Consider the following 17,169-nt stretch of genomic DNA (forward strand, 5'->3'; position numbering starts at 1 on the left):
GGGGCTGCTAGATTCCTTTTTTTTCTTTTTTTATCTTACTCTCAGGACTCCATACTTCGGATGACCCATTCAGCAATTCAACTGCCGCACAAACGATGCAAGATCCAGGAAAGCAGACAAGCCACGCCGCATTATGGAACTCCCAGGTGGTCTCTATTGCAAGCAGTATACCTGTTTTTTAATACAATTCCACGGCCTGCCCCTGGCCAGGACATGTTAAATAGTCCAATTTCTTTTGCTTATCGCACTATTTGTATCGTTCCGCTTTCATAGCAGCCTTTCTATAAACAATGCATAGCTTTTTGTCTATTTTTTGCATTATCCTCTTTTTATATATATGTTTATCAATAACATGTTGCATCCGTACACTCTGGTATGGCAAAAATACGCCAGGGGCTTCAGTACCCAACAATATGGCGTGAGAAGTCCATACACTTTCACAAGTGCGGCGCCCCGAACTTATAGCACTATATGCATCGGCTCCGAATCATGATTTGGGTCAATAGTTGGGTTTGCCCGGCTCCTATGTTTTGGTGCCTTACGTTCCGCTATATCGGCTAAGGTAGCACTAGGAGAACTACTGCGATTGTGCCCCAGTTGAGCTGGGCTGAGCACCTCAGTACAGAAAGCTAATACTGACTGTCATGATGAGGCGAGGGACCGGTCGCTGTTCGAGAGGTTTTTCGAGTCCTTAAAGACTTATGCCGCTTCGAGCGAGGAACCGGCTTTGTCCGACCAGGGCGTGGATAGCGCCCCGAACTCGGTCTTCCGAAAACTAGGGGCTTCCCCGAAATTTAAAATTATAGAGTTGTATGTCTAAGTGAGAGTGTTCAAGCATTATAGTCCGATTGTCTTATTCGTTGTGTTGAGCGCCTCCCTCGACGGACCCAATCATGGGAAAAAGAGCGCTTAGGTTTATCCCGAATGCCCCAACACTAGTGGCATGGTGGCAGAAGACGATGACTGGCCATCTCTCAATTTTTTGATAAACGGCCGCACAGAAAGTAATATTTTAAATTGAAGCATTGCTTAGCGCATATGAACAAGTTTTCAGCGCACAGGATAACACGAGCGAGTTCATTCAAAAATTACATCCTTGGTGCATTCATCCGCCATAAGGCAGGCACCGGCCAGAACATCCTTGTAATAGTTCTCGGGCTTGTGATGCTCCTTCCCCAGCGGCGGCCCGTCCCTCACAAGCTTCTCACCGTCCAGCTTACCCAGTGCACCTTTGCACGGGCAAGGGCCCTACGGGCACCTTCAATGCATACGGAGCGCTTGATGACCTCGAGCCTTGGACAAGCCTCCACCAGCCGCCGCACTAGTCCGAAGTAGCTCCTAGGCATGGCCTCTCCAGGCCACAGCCGAACTATGAAGCCCTTCAGGGCCTGTTCGGCCGCCTTGTGGAGCTCGACCAGCTGCTTCAGCTGGTCGCTCAAGGGCACAGGGTGTCCGGCCTTAGCGTACTGAGACCAGAACACCTTCTCCGTCGAGCTGCCTTCCTCGGCTCGGTAGAAGGCGGCGGCATCAGATACGCTGCGGGGATGATCTGCGAATGCCCCTGGAGAGCTCCGGATTCGGGTAAGTAACAAGTAATTTACTTTTATATGTCTGCTTTGCATAGAGAATGCCTTACCCGCCGCTATCTTTTTCACCGCATCCAATTCCTGGAGGGCCTTCTGGGCTTTGGCCTTGGCAGATTTGGCAGTTTTAAGGGCCGCAGCAAGCTCGGACGCTCGCGTCTTCGATTCGAGCTCCAAACTCTCATGTTTTTTCATGAGAGCCTGAAGCTCTTGCTGCACCTCGCCGACCTGCGCCTCAAATTTCTCCCGCTCGGTGCGCTCCGTGGCCGCTCTCTTCTCGGCCTCGGACAGCGCCTGCTTGAGGGTCACCACCTCAGTTGTGGCCCCTACAATAAGCAGTATACTCCTGTCATTTTTTGCAATTGCGTCTTCTTATAGGCATTTTTTCTATAAGGTATCTCTTACCTTCTTTCTCCTCGATCTGCCGTTTGGCAAGGCCGAGCTCTTGCTCGGTCCGCTCGAGGCCCTGCTTCAGGGCACCCACCTCCGCAGTCAGTGCAGCGGTGGCCAGTAGCGAAGCCTGCATACGTATATTGACTCCTTTTTAGTTAGACTCCTGCGATATTTAATAGATCCTCTATTCGGCTTTTCTTTCCGAACGCCAAACAGAACATCAGGGGCTACTGTCTATGCGGTAATATTTTTACATATTTCTACTTACCTCGAAGCCTGTTAGAAGGCTAGCACAAGCTTCAGTAAGTCCGCTTTTGGCGGACCGAACCTTCTGGACCACCGTACTCATGATGGTACGGTGCTCCTCGTCGATGGAGGCGCCCTTAAGCACCTCCAGCAGATTGTCCGGCGCCTCTGGTTGGACGGAGGACGCCGGCTCAATAGGCTTGCTCCTCTTGGCAGGAGTTCGCCTGCCGCGGTCAGAAACCGTTGACGATTTCGGCGCGGTGTCCGGCTTAAAGTCGGACTTGGAGCCCTGGGGGGTCTTGTCCCCTTCTCTCCTAGAGTCCGGGAGGTCGCCACGCGGCAACTCCTGGACCACCTCCTCTTGCCCCGGAGATTGTCGCGACGCCACTTTGGCGTCATCCGCAGCACAGGGGGAGGCAGTGGGCGGAACTGAATTCACATCTGATAAATCCAGGGAGCCGCTCAACAACTCGTCGAGCCCGTCCCTAGGCGGGCTGCATGATTATATTCGACATTAGGGAAAGCTGCGCAACAAAAGGAATATCATGAGTTACTCTGGTATCCGAACACTTACGATTTCACCAGACGCTTGGCCCTGTCTGGCCACTCCTCTTCGTCCTCGTCGGCGTCGGGGGCGTAGTCCGGCGGAGGGGTTTTCCTCTTCTTGGACCCTCCGGCCTCCCCTACTAGGGCGGCCTTCCTCTTCTTTCCTCCCCCCGCTGGAGGGGGAGAGGTCTCTTCTTCCTCCTCCTCGTCTTCACGGGAGGAGCGCGTCTCAGACTCATCGGACGACGAGTCCGACACCACCATATGCCGGGAACTCTTTCGACTCCCCGTGGCCTTCTTCTTCTTGGCCTTCTTCTCCGGCAGCACATAAGGTGCCGGAACTAGCAGCTTCACTAGGAGAGTAGGGGCTAGGTCTTCGAGTAAGGGAGCCGGACAGTTAATCAGTCTGGACTTCGCCTGCCAATCCTGTCAAAGGTGAGGGAGTTTAGATCCCGCATAGAGTCAAACTATGAAGAAAACTTAACATCCTGTAAAAGATGAAAATATTTTACCTCGCCAGCAGGACGCTGCGAGCTGAATCCACGGTCTTTAGAGGCGGATGTGGGAGCCTCGGCGCCTTTGGTTAGCCCCTTCCAGACATCTTCGTACGTCGTGTCGAAGAGCCTGCTCAGAGTTCGGTGTTGCGCCGGGTTGAACTCCCACAAATTGAAGTCCTGTTCTGACACGGAAGGATCCGGCGGACGAGCATGACCTGGACTACGTTGACAAGCTTGAGCTGCTTGTTCACCAGGGACTGGATGCATTTTTGTAGTCTGGTCACCTCTTCTTCGTCGCCCCACGACAAGCCCGTCTCCTTCCAGGATGTGAGCCGCGTAGGGGGTCCGGATCGGAATTCAGGGGCTGCGATCCACTTCGGATCGCGTGGCTCGGTGATGTAAAACCACCCTGACTGCCACCCCTTCAAGGTCTCCACAAAGGAGCCCTCGAGCCATAGGATGTTGGCTATTTTTCCCGCCATGGCACCTCCGTACTCCGCCTGGTTGTTGTGCACCACCTTTGGCTTGACGTTGAAGGTCTTGAGCCAGAGGCCGAAATGGGGGCGGATGCAGAGGAAAGCCTCGCACACGACGATAAACACCGAGATATTGAGGATGAAGTTCGGGGCCAGATCATGGAAATCTAGGCCATAGTAGAACATGAGCCCGCGGACAAATGGGTGGAGAGGAAAACCTAGTCCGCGGAGGAAGTGGGGAAGAAATACTACCCTCTCATGGGGCCTTGGGGTGGGGAGAAGCTGCCCCTCCTCAGGAAGCCGGTGCGCGATGTCTTTGGACAGGTATCCGGCCTTCCTTATCCTTTTGACATGGCCCTCCGTGACGGAGGAGACCATCCACTTGCCTCCCGCTCCGGACATTGTTGGAGAAGGTTGAGGTAGGAAGTGCGGGCTTGGGAGCTGGAACTCGGGTGCGCAGAAGATGGATAGGCAAAGGAGGAAGAAGGCGTAGGTAAAAAGGTGGATCCTTATCCCCTTATATGAGCGGATGCGACTATGCGTCCCCACCAGCCTAATAAAACTCGCTTACCTCCCAAGCGCCATGATAAATGGCGCGGTTGGGTTACCCACGTCCGTATTGATGAGAATCCCGTAAATGGGGGACACGATCTCTGCTTTGACAAGACGTGCCAAGGAAACCGCCTGACAAAACACGCTGTGGTCGAAAAGTGAAAACGATTCGAATAAAGGCTTGGCCGTAGTGTGATGTCACGCTGTGGAATACGTCAGCAGATTAGATTTGTGTTAATATTATTCTCTCTGTGGCATTACGTGGAAGCTTATTTTGCAGAGCCGGACACTACCCTTGGTGTTTACAAACTTTTATGAAGAATTTGGAGGAGGAACCCACCTTGCAATGCCAAAGACAATCTACGCGCCGGACTCGTCATCATAGAATCCTGGTTCAGGGGCTACTGAGGGAGTCCTGGATTAGGGGGTGTTCGGGTAGCCGGACTATACCTTCAGCCGGACTCCAGGACTATGAAGATACAAGATTGAAGACTTCGTCCCGTGTCTAGATGGGACTTTCCTTCGCGTGGAAGGCAAGCTTGGCGATACGGATATTCAAGATCTCCTACCATTGTAACCAACTTTGTGTAACCCTAACCCTCTCCGATGTCTATATAAACCGGAGGGTTTTAGTCCGTAGGACAACTTCATCATACAACAATCATACCATAGGCTAACTTTTAGGGTTTAGCCTCGTGGTAGATCTACTCTTGTACTACCCATATCATCAATATTAATCAAGCAGGACGTAGGATTTTACCTCCATCAAGAGGGCCCGAACCTGGGTAAAACATCGTGTTCCTTGCCTCATGTTACCATCCAGCCTAGACGCACAGTTCGGGACCCCCTACCCGAGATCTGCCAGTTTTGACACCGACACCCATGCCGTACTGCTATCGGCGACGACAGTGGACTCTTCCGGAAGAGGAATTTTTCCCCTTTTAGGCGACTCGGCCTCCAAGTGTATGGAGGCCGCCCTCTTCTTTCTTCCCCTCGCCGGGGATTCGTGTTCCTCCTCCTCCTCATCCTCTTCGGAGGCAGAACGAATGTTGGAGCCTTCAGATATTGCGTCTGAAGTGCCGCGGCGACGAAGGCTGCCCTGAGTCTTTTTGGCCTCCTTCACGGTCTTCTTCTTCGACGCCTTGTACGGCACCGGGACCAGCATCTTCGTTAGAAGTGGGCCGGCTGGTTCTTCGGGCAACGGGGCCGGACAGTGGATCCGCCCTGCCTTCTTCGTCCATCCCTAGGGGAGTTGAGGAAAACACATTGAGCATTTCCCTTGGGTTATGCGGGTAAAACGCGTAAAAACTTACCAAGCTTGCAGGGCGAGACAGTTGATACCCGTGGTCCTCGGCCGAGTCCGGCCATGGTTTGCCGTACTTGAAAAGCACCTTCCAGATGTCTTCGTGTGAGGAGCCGAAGAGCTTTCACAGGGTCTGGTGCTTGGCCGGATCGAATTCCCAGAGATTGCAAGTCACGTGCTGACAAGGCAGGATTCGGCGAACTAACATCACCTGGACTACATTGACAAGTTCGATTTTCTTGTCTTAAATATCCTGAACGTGCGTCTGGAGCATAGACAGTTCATCGAACGAAGACCATTTCAGGCCCTTCTTGGGCCAGGACGTAAGCCGCAGAGGGGCTCCGGGTCGGAACTCTGGAGCAGCGGCCCATTCTGTGCCGCGTGGCTCAGTAATGTAAAACCACTACTGTTGCTAGTCTTTGACAGAATCATTAAAGGTACATGTTGGCCATGTGACGTTGGGCATCTTGCTCACCATTGCGCCCCCGCACTCGGCGTGCTCACCGCTCACCACCTTGGGCTTCACATTAAAGATCTTCAGCCATAAGCCGAAGTGTGGCGAGATGCGGAGAAAAGCCTCGCACACGAAGATGAATGTCGAAATGTTAAGGAAGGAATTGGGGGATAGATCATGAAAATCGATCCTGTAATAATACATGATGCCACGGACGAAGGGGTGGAGGGGAAAACCTAGCCCGGGGACAAAGTGAGGGAGGAATAGAACCCTCTCTTGGGGTTCCGGAGTGGGAACGATCTGTCCCGCCGTCGGGAGACGGTAGCCGATTTTGTTTGCCAGATACCCGGCCACCCGAAGCTTTTTAATATGCTTCTCCCGGACGGTAGAGGCCATCCACTTGCCTCATGCTCCGGATCCGGACATTTTCTGAAGGCGTTTGTGGGTGGAGAAGACGAACGCTCGGGCACTGGAGCTCGGGCGAGGGGGAATGGATCGGGAATAAGAAGGCGTGGTGAAAAGGAGGAGTCCTTGTCCCTTTATAAGGGCGGAAGAAGCTATGCGCCTCCCCACCTGCCTGGTAAACTCGCTTATTCCCCAAGCACCATAATTGATGGCACGGTTGGGTTACCCACACCAGTATTGATGAGAGTCCCATGATAAGGGGACACGATCTCTGCTTCGACAAGACGTGCCAAGAAAACCACCTCGCAATATGTGTAGTAGCTGGTTGAGAAAAACGGTTCGAATAATGACTGGGCCATGACGTGATGTCATGTTATGAAATATTACTCTCTATGGTGGAAATATTACTCTCTATGGTTTTGTGGAAATATTACTCTCTATGGTGGTATGTGGAATTTGTTTTGCAGAGCCGGACACAATCCTTGTGTTCAAAATCATCTATGGAGTATTCGGAGAAGGAACCCGCCTTGCAATGCCGAAGATAATCTACGCGCCAGACACATCGTCATTGAAGCCTGGTTCAGGGGCTACTAAGGGATTCCTGGATTAGGGGGTCCTCGGATAGCCGGACTATATACTTTGGCCGGACTGTTGGATTATGAAGATACAAGATTGAAGACTTTGTCCCGTGTCCAGGTGGGACTCTCCTTTGCGTGGAAGGCAAGCTTGGCAGTTCATATATGTGGATGTCCTCCCTTGTAACCAAATCTGTGTAATCCTAGCCCCCTCCGATGTCTATATAAACTGAAGGGTTTAGTCCGTAGGACAACAACAATCATAATCATAGGCTAGCTTCTAGGGTTTAGCCTCTACGATCTCATGGTAGATCAACTCTTGTAATACACATATCATCAAGATCAATCAAGCAGGACATAGGGTATTACCTCCATCGAGAGGGCCCAAACCTGGGTAAACATTGTGTCCCCCGACTCCTGTTACCATCCGCCATAGACGCACAGGTCGGGACCCCCTACCCGAGATCTGCCGGTTTTGACATCGATAATGATCACTCAAGCAAGTTGTCTGGCATTGATATGACCCTACGCTGCTGGTACGTGTCTCGTAAGTCAAGCGGCGTGTTGTAGTCATCATCACCTGTCCACTTCCCGTAGCACATATTCGCTTCTCCATCCTTGTCCGCACATAATGGTCCAATCTTCCATCCCCGCTAAGGCGCCCCCTCTTCTGAAACCCAAGCACTAACAATGGCAGAACCGAGGAGCGTCCACCGAAAGAGTGGCTAGAATTCGCTCCCCATAGATGTAATCAAGCTCATTGTTTCGTGTGTGGACAATCTCAGTTCCATGCCGCTCGCCGTGTGCTCGTTGGGGATATACCATTTACTCAAAGCCCTCAGGACGGAGCTTTTTAAGCCACCTCCTTGCTTGCTGATGCCGCCTGATCTTCAGAGACGGCGTGTCACGCAGCATAACGATCATGGGGTGGCGAGCATCAACCCTATTTACTACGATCCGATCCCCGTCACCCTCAACTACATTAACGGTATGTACTTGCTCGGCACGAACACGTCTTGGATGGTGCTCGTCGATGGTGGCTGCAGATGGATGCTCGTGGAGGTCTACACCCGGCGATTGACCCCCCTTCCTTCGATTAACACTGCACTACTTTGGCACCGGCGGCCCAGAATACTCGGAATCTTACAGTAGCCAACATGATACCAAGTTTGATTAGCTCAAGGTTGTAATCTGCCAAGTGCCCATAAGATCTGCGACTTATAAAGACTTCAGGCTAATTGAGTTCTTCAACCGCGGTCTCGCCTATCTGACAGGTCACTAAGGTAAGTGGATAAATCTGCACGTCCAACGCAGGATCATACATCCTCCATGGTTCTCTGATGCCATTGAACACAAGGGCTTCATTTATGCTATTGACTCCTTCTATGGCTGGACGTATTGCTGGCCTACTCCAGTCATCGCTGCAAACGGTTGTTACAACAGTATGTTACTTTCTTATGATATCATGATGGCTTGCTTATATTACTGTCAACATTTACTGAAAAAATATTCATGCTCATAACATGTTGGTCTTAAGATTGACTACATTAAGAGCCATTTTTTATTTGACTCCAACTTGATATGATGTTGTAGGCCGCCTGGTGTCCCTACCCTTCCTAATACCAGAACCTTTCAAACAAAAGTGGCATGGCAGTTGCAAGTGGTTACTGGCCCGATCAAACAACAATCGTTCGCATGTACCAGATGTGTGCAGGTAACTACGTAGTGTAGTGTCGGTCGCACATTCATAATAGCGTTTGGACTCATGTGCCTTCCTGAGGCAGGGGAGTTCCCTTGCTCCTGCCGCGTATGATTAGCCGGCCTTGTGGTGGCAAAAGGATTAGGACGTCCCCCCATGCTAAGGTTCCCTGCGGTCCGGCCACATTAGGTTAGGGAGCTGGGCGATAATAGCTCCTCCGCATCCCAAGCACGCTTCCCTCCTAGGCGCGCAACACTAAGTAATCCAAGCCAACCCACATTACTAACTAACGGTGGATAATCATCTTTCTTAGAGGTACTAAATACAACTCCATGAATTAACAAAATGAAGGTTGAGTTAATGATAAAGATCTCTGGGGAAACCGCTAAAAAAAGATTGAACATGTGGTTCCGAGTTTCGATAACTTCTTCTACTTTCATTTCCTCCATCTTCCAAATCGCAGAGTTAATTCAAAAGCCTAGGTGTTATTACTGAGCTCCTGCTCTTTTTTCTCTAATTCCCTTCTTAGATCCTCCGACTACTCCTCCTTATCCTACTCACTCGAAGTTTCGCGGAATGCAATCACAGTCACTGCAAGGTCTTTGAGCAGGATCCCATCTTCTCTGGTCCTTCAGGAATTTTTGACTGGAGGCTCGTAAGTAGCCTTGGTACACGCTCTCTGTTTCTTGGACTAGATTATCTGATTAACCAGGAGATAACCGACAACAATGATCATGATGGCAGCGCGGTTTCGTTCATCAGGCAAAACTGTGTGTACACGACGTACCATGCATCTCTGCATGCACCATACCCTGATATGTGCCGCCATGCTCTGCAGCCCAAAGTAGGAGAGAGGGTCGCAAGTATTAGACTCTGACCTGCTTGCTGGAGTTTCCCCCATCAGGAACCCATCTGGTTCAAGCCATCAGCCAATTTCCACAGATTAATAAATAGCAACGTCTAACTGAGCCAGTTAGTTAGATGCGTACACTTGGTGTAGTAGGATCTTTATTTAGTTTGATCCATACACTTGTTCTTTTTTGGTAGCCCTTTTGTAATGATGGCTGATGTTTGGTTTGGAAGGAGAGCTGCGTCTTTACTCTTCTGGCCTGCTTACTACTTCTGTTGCATCCCCAGCCCTGGTTGTTGTTGCTGCTGTTTTCAATGTACAATCGGTATATTTCGTCTGTTGGTTGAATAAATATGTTGTTAGAACGACAAACACAATGTTTTGGAAGTCGTTTCATGGTCGGATCCTTTAGTGCCCCATACCATACGTAGCGCGTACTATTTTTCGTAGGAACACATTTTCCACTTGTTGATAACATGCAGCCCACTGATGAAGGCCCAATAGAGGAGCCCATAATTAACTGGAAGGGAGGCTCTCACATGAATCCGGCCTAGGTACATGCTCATGGTCCCCTAAACATAAATAAGTAAATAAATAAATAAATAAAGTTAAATGCTCATGCACCAGTTCTTTAAATTCACGATTTAACAGGAGGATATTATTTCCTATGATAGTGTCGTTACATTCAGTCGATAGAATTCTTAGGCAAAGATAGCGACCAGTCTTCTTTCTCCCACCATTTTCTTCCAACAACCAGCGGACCCATGGAAATCATAGTCAACGTCATAAATAGTTCCAGTCCATTTTTATTTTTCAATAAGAATGTCGAACCCAGCCCAACACATTGCCGACAACACTATATCCTTCGCCTTGGTGCGTTCTCCGCGGTGCCGCCGTCTGGCCCTGTCAGCATAGTGAATTGGGAAAGGACTGTAGATGTGAGTATGACAGTATGGACCCACCAGGTCCACTCCCGACCACAAGCAAAGTGCCTCTTTTACTACTCAGATGCACCCCTCGTTTTTTACTCTAATCCACCTTGCTGATATCTGGGACCCACATCATTTTCAACGTATAGTCAATTAACGACAGAATTGCACAATTTTTTTGAGGATTTAACCGGAGGAGCAGGCAATAAAATGGTTCATGCGGTCTTTGTGGCCCGTATAACCACATGACCAGCCCAGCAGTTTTTTCTTTGGGAAAATAGGTAGGCCACTATTTCTTTTTGAAGAATACCCAAGCTAGGCCAAGCTAGGCCTGGCCAAAGAGTTTGGTCAGTATGTGTTAAAAGTAAATGGGAAAATTAGTTTCTTTTTTTGTTTTTGTTCTTCAATGATATTTTATATTTCATTGGATTTGAACATGAAATAGTACTAATTTATTTTTAAATTTGTTTTAGTATGGCTAATAATTTTTGGATTAAGAATATTTTGTCCCCCAACAAAAAATTGCGAATTTTCAAAATTTTGCACATTTTTAGTTCAATTTTTTAAACCTGGTACTCACCAGAAACTGGGCAGCAATTCTAAAAATGGAAAATGGGCTGCAATAAATTCCATATGAATTAGAATATGAGTAAAAATTATAAAAATAATATCAAATGGGCTATACACGCCACAAATTTCGAGGCTGACTTGTTTACGCAAGGCTTTGTTAGTCAACACACGATTCTAGCAGCACTGACTGTTGGATGTCCATCCAACGACCGACGTGCTTCTTCAATCTCTGATCTTCCTGCTCCAGCCGCCTAAACCAGAGCCGACGGGACTGCCTGCTCCCTCCTCTTGTGGCCTGCTATCATGCCGGGCAGGCTTCACCGGACCACCCTACTCCCTCCGATGGCCTAGCTGTGCGCAATCAACTGCCTCCTTATTACCAAAAATATGATTCCTCCCACTGACATCTGCGGCACACCGGTTCGGAGGCTGACTTGTGGGCCTACTAAGCTGACCCGTACGCAGGGCTTTGTCAACTTAGTTAACAAACGATTCTAGCAGCAGTGACCGTTGGATTTGAATCGAACGGTCCTGCTGTTTCTTCAATCGCTGCTCTTCTTGCACCAGCCGCCCAAACCAGTGCCGACGAGACCACCTGCTCCTGCCTCCAGTGGCCGGCTGTGCTGCCGTTGAGGCCTCACCGCCCCCTACTACTCCCACCGCTGGCCAGCCCCTGCAGCAATGGCAAGCTCACACCGTAGCTGAACTAGTGAACCCTCGTACTCCTCTCCACGTGGGCATCCACTGCCGTGTCTTCCTCGGCTCCACGTCGTCCCCTTCCTAGGCCTCGCCGTTGTCCACCGCCCTGGTGCTCTTGACGTGTCGTGGTCAATGTGGTCAATGAACGTCATCATCAGATGTAGACTTTACATGGAGAGGCTGACAGCTGGGTCCATGGCCGCACATAAGGAAATGCCTGCTTATTACGCGCAAAATAATGATTCCTCCACCTGACATCTAGGACCCACCAGGAGGGCCTCTGTATTTCATGAAAAAATGTTCCCCCCGCTGACAGGCCGGACCCACCAGCTATATCTTCGCATGCAAGGAAGTGCCTCCTTATTACACACCAAAAAAAGAATACTCCCCTTACTAGCTGGGACCCAGCATAGTGGGAGGCTGACATGTGGGCCTACTAAGTTGACAGGGACGGAGGGCTTTGTCAACTTAGTTAATATGAACGATTCTAGCTCGAGTGACCATACGACGTCCATCCGACGGTGTGTAGAAGAAACTGTGTGGCAAAGGCTGTCCATCACACAGTTTTTATGTGGTAAACATTTGCGCAAGGTGGCCTAACGCAAACAGTTTTCAAGAGGATGTCGTGTGTGCAGTGGAGATTGATCACACACGTGGTGGATCCTAGAAACGTTTCTGATCTCCACGTCTATCGTAGACGTTTCGCTTTCGCAAACAGTGTGTAGTGTAATCCATAATTAATCCCTAATTTAAAAATCACATGTTTTGGATTTGAAAGTAGGCAATCACTTATTTCATATCCAACCATGTTTATTGCAAATATAGGTTCAACCACCAATGCACAGGTACAGACACTAAAGAACTACAGAAGCTCCAAGTAAAGAATGATGAACCATACTTGTATAAAGACTGTAAAGAGAGAGGCGAAAGACATTCTGGTTGCTGGAGAAGGTGAAGCGGAATGCCCATATTGTGCCCTCCTCCATGCGTAATGCGCACACGACTCTAGGCCAACCCCTTGTGATTGCTGCCCGTCCATCCTTCACTGTCTTCATTACGACTTCTCGATGCTCATTGTAGTCTTGATGAAATACTTCAACCTTCATTGCGTGTCCACCAATCTTGTACTTTGCGAGGTAATCTTGAGTGAACTGCTCCAGGAACCACTGCGAACGAAAAAGATTTAGACATTGTTGTCTAACAACTCATTATGGGCAGTAAAAAGAGAAGGTTGCGGAGTTTCTAGTGACCAGCCTACAGCTCACTGGTACGTCTCCATCGTATCTACTTTTCCAAACACTTTTTCCCTTGTTTTGGACTCTAACTTGCATGATTTGAATGGAACTAACCCGGACTGACGTTGTTTTCAGCAGAATTGCCATGGTGTTATTTTTGTGCAGAAATAAAAGTTCTCGGTATGACCTGAAAATCAACGGAGGATTATTTTGGAATATGTAAAAAATAATGGAAGAAAGATCCACATCAGGGGGCCCACACCCTATCCACGAGGGTGGGGGCGCGCCCCTTGCCTCGTGGGCCCCCTGATGCTCCACCGACCTCAACATTGACTCCATATATTCACTTTTGGGGAGAAAAAAATCAGGGAGAAGGATTCATCGCGTTTTACGATACAGAGCCGCCGCCAAGCCCTAAACTCTCTCGGGAGGGCTGATCTGGAGTGCGTTCGGGGCTCTGGAGAGGGGAATCCATCTCCATCGTCATCATCAACCTTCCTCCATCACCAATTTCATGATGCTCACCGCCGTGCGTGAGTAATTCCATCGTAGGCTTGCTGGACGATGATGGGTTGGATGAGATTTATCATGTAATCGAGTTAGTTTTGTTAGGGTTTGATCCCTAGTATCCACTATGTTCTCAGATTGATGTTGCTATGACTTTGCTATGCTAAATGTTTGTAACTAGGGCCCGAGTGCCATGATTTCAGATCCGAACCTATTATGTTTTCATCAATATATGAGAGTTCTTGATCCTATCTTGCAAATCTGTAGTGACCTATTATGTGTTACGATCCGTTAACCCCGAAGTGACAATAATCGGGATACTTACCGGTGATGACCGTAGTTTGAGGAGTTCATGTCTTCACCATGTGTTAATGCTTTGGTCCGGTACTCTATTAGAAGGAGGCCTTAATATCTCTTAGTTTCCAATAGGACCCCGCTACCACGGGAGGGTAGGACAAAATATGTCATGCAAGTTCTTTTCCATAAGCACGTATGACTATATTCAGAATACATGCCTACATTACATTGATGAACTGGAGCTAGTTCCGTGTCACCCTATGTTATGACCGTTACATGATCGATCACATCCGGCATAATCCTCCATCACCGATCCAATGCCTATGAGCTTTTCCATATATTGTTCTTCTCTTATTTACTTTTCCATTGCTACTATTACAATCACTGTAAAACCCAAAATATTATTTTTTCTACAGTTACCTTTTGCTATCAGTACCACTACTATCATATTACTTTGCTATTAAATACCTTGCTGCAGATATTAAGTTTCCAGGTGTGGTTGAATTGACAACTCAGCTTCTAATACTTGAGAATATTCTTTGGCTCCCCTTGTGTCGAATCAATAAATTTGGGTTGAATACTCTACCCTCGAAAAGTGTTGCAATCCCCTATACTTTTGGGTTATCAAGAACATTTTCTAGCGCCGTTGCCGGGGAGCATAGCTCTATTCTTTGAGTCACTTGGGATTTATATTTGTTTATCACTATGAAGAACTTGAAAGATCCAAGAACCAAGATTTATCCCTCAACTACGAGGGGAGGTAAGGAACTGCCATCTAGCTCTGCACTTGATTCACCTTCTATTTTGAGTAAGCTTGCGACACCTAAACCTGCTTCTGCTATTAATTCAGATATGTCGCATGTTATTGATGATGCCACTTCTGCTATGCATGATACTTATGATGAAACTACTTCTATGCTTGATACTATTGTGCCACTTGGTGAATGATGACCCACAAGTATAGGGGATCTATCGTAGTCCTTTCGATAAGTAAGAGTGTCGAACCCAACGAGGAGCAGAAGGAAATGATAAGCGGTTTTCAGCAAGGTATTCTCTGCAAGCACTGAAATTATAGGTAACAGATAGTTTTGTGATAAGATAATTGGTAACGAGCAACAAGTAACAAAAGTAAATAAAGTGCAGCAAGGTGGCCCAATCCTTATTGTAGCAAAGGACAAGCTTGGAAAAACTCTTATATGATGTAAAGCTCTCCCGAGGACACATGGGAATATCGTCAAGCTAGGTTTCATCACGTTCATATGATTCACGTTCGGTACTTTGATAATTTGGTATGTGGGTGGACCGGTGCTTGGGTACTGTCCTTACTTGGACAATCATCCCACTTATGATTAACCTCTATTGCAAGCATCCGCAACTACAACAAAAGTATTAAGGTAAACCTAACCATAGCATGAAACATATGGATCCAAATCAGCCCCTTACGAAGCAACGCATAAACTAGGGTTTAAGCTTCTGTCACTCTAGCAACCCATCATCTACTTATTACTTCCCAATGCCTTCCTCTAGGCCCAAATAATGGTGAAGTGTCATGTAGTTGATGTTCACATAACACTACTAGAGGAAAGACAACATACATCTCATCAAAATATCGAACGAATACCAAATTCACATGACTACTAATAGCAAGACTTCTCCCATGTCCTCAGGAACAAACGTAACTACTCACAAAGCATATTCATGTTCATAATCAGAGGGGTATTAATATGCATAAAGGATCTGAACATATGATCTTCCACCAAATAAACCAACTAGCATCAACTACAAGGAGTAATTAACACTACTAGTAAGTCACAGGTTCCAATCCCGGACTTGGAGAAAAGAATTGGATACAAGAGATGAACTAGGGTTTTGAGAGGAGATGGTGCTAGTGAAGATGTTGATGGAGATTGTCCTCTCCTGATGAGAGGAGTGTTGGTGATGATGATGGCGATGATTTCCCCCTCCCGGAGGGAAGTTTCCCCAGCAGAACAGCTCCGCCAGAGCCCTAGATTGGTTCCGCCAAGGTTCCACCTCATGGCGGCGGAGTCTCATTCGGAAAGATGGCTTATGATTTTTCCCTCATCGAAAGACTCCATATAGCAGAAGATGGTCATCGGAGGGCCACCAGGGGGCCCACGAGGTAGGGGGCGCCCCCAGGGGGGTAGGGCACGCCCCCACCCTCGTGGGAAGGGTGTGGCCCCCCTGGTGAACTTCTTGTGCTCAGTATTTTTTATATATTCTGAAAATGACTTTCGTGAAGTTTCAGGACTTTTGGAGCTGTGCGGACTAGGTCTCTAATATTTGCTCCTTTTCCAGCCCAGAATCCCAGCTGCCGACATTCTCCCTCTTTATGTAAACCTTGTAAAATAAGATAGAATAGGCATAAGTATTGTGACATAATGTGTAATAACAGCCCATAATGCAATAAATATCGATACAAAAGCATGATGCAAAATGGACGTATCAACTCCCCCAAGCTTAGACCTCACTTGTCCTCAAGTGAAAGCCGAAATGAAAAAATATGTCCACATGTTTAGAGATAGAGGTGTCGATAAAAATAAAATACGGACATGAGGGCAGCATGATCATTCTTAGAACATCAACTTATATAATGTTTGTCATATGATTTCTTATGCTAGAGTAATAGTTCAATCACAATTTCAAGTATGAATCATAAACTTCATTGAAAACTAACAAACTATAATCTTAGTCATTGGAGCAATTGGAATTTATCATAACATAGGAAAGAGTCAATATAAGAGCTTTTCAGCAAGTCCACATACTCAACTATCATATAGTCTTTCACAATTGCTAACACTCACGCAATACTTATGGGTATGGAGTTTTAATCGGACACAGAGAAAGATAGGGGCTTATAGTTTTGCCTCCCGACGTTTTACCTCAAGGGTAATGTCAACAATAATAGTTCATGAAAACTCACATCCAATTATCCATATATACCAGGATCTTTCCAACATGTTGTGCTTGCCAAAAGATAAAATGTAAAAAGGAAGGGTGAAGATCACCATGATTCTTATGTAAGGTAGGAGATAAAAGTAAAAGATAGGCCCTTCGCAGAGGGAAGCAGAGGTTGTCATGCGTTTTTATGGTTGGATGCACAAAATCTTAATGTGAAATAACATCACTTTATATTGCCACTTGTGATATGGACCTTTATTATGCAATTTGTCGCTTTTATTTCTTCCATATCACACGATCATATAAAGCTTATTTTCTCCCACACTAATAAGTCATACATATTAAGAGAGCAATTTTTTATTGCTTGCACCGATGACAACTTACTTGAAGGATCTTACTCAATACATAGGTAGATATGTGGACTCTCATGGGAA

Source organism: Triticum aestivum, chromosome 4A (assembly GCF_018294505.1).
Source record: "Triticum aestivum cultivar Chinese Spring chromosome 4A, IWGSC CS RefSeq v2.1, whole genome shotgun sequence".
NCBI classification, from domain to species: domain Eukaryota; kingdom Viridiplantae; phylum Streptophyta; class Magnoliopsida; order Poales; family Poaceae; genus Triticum; species Triticum aestivum.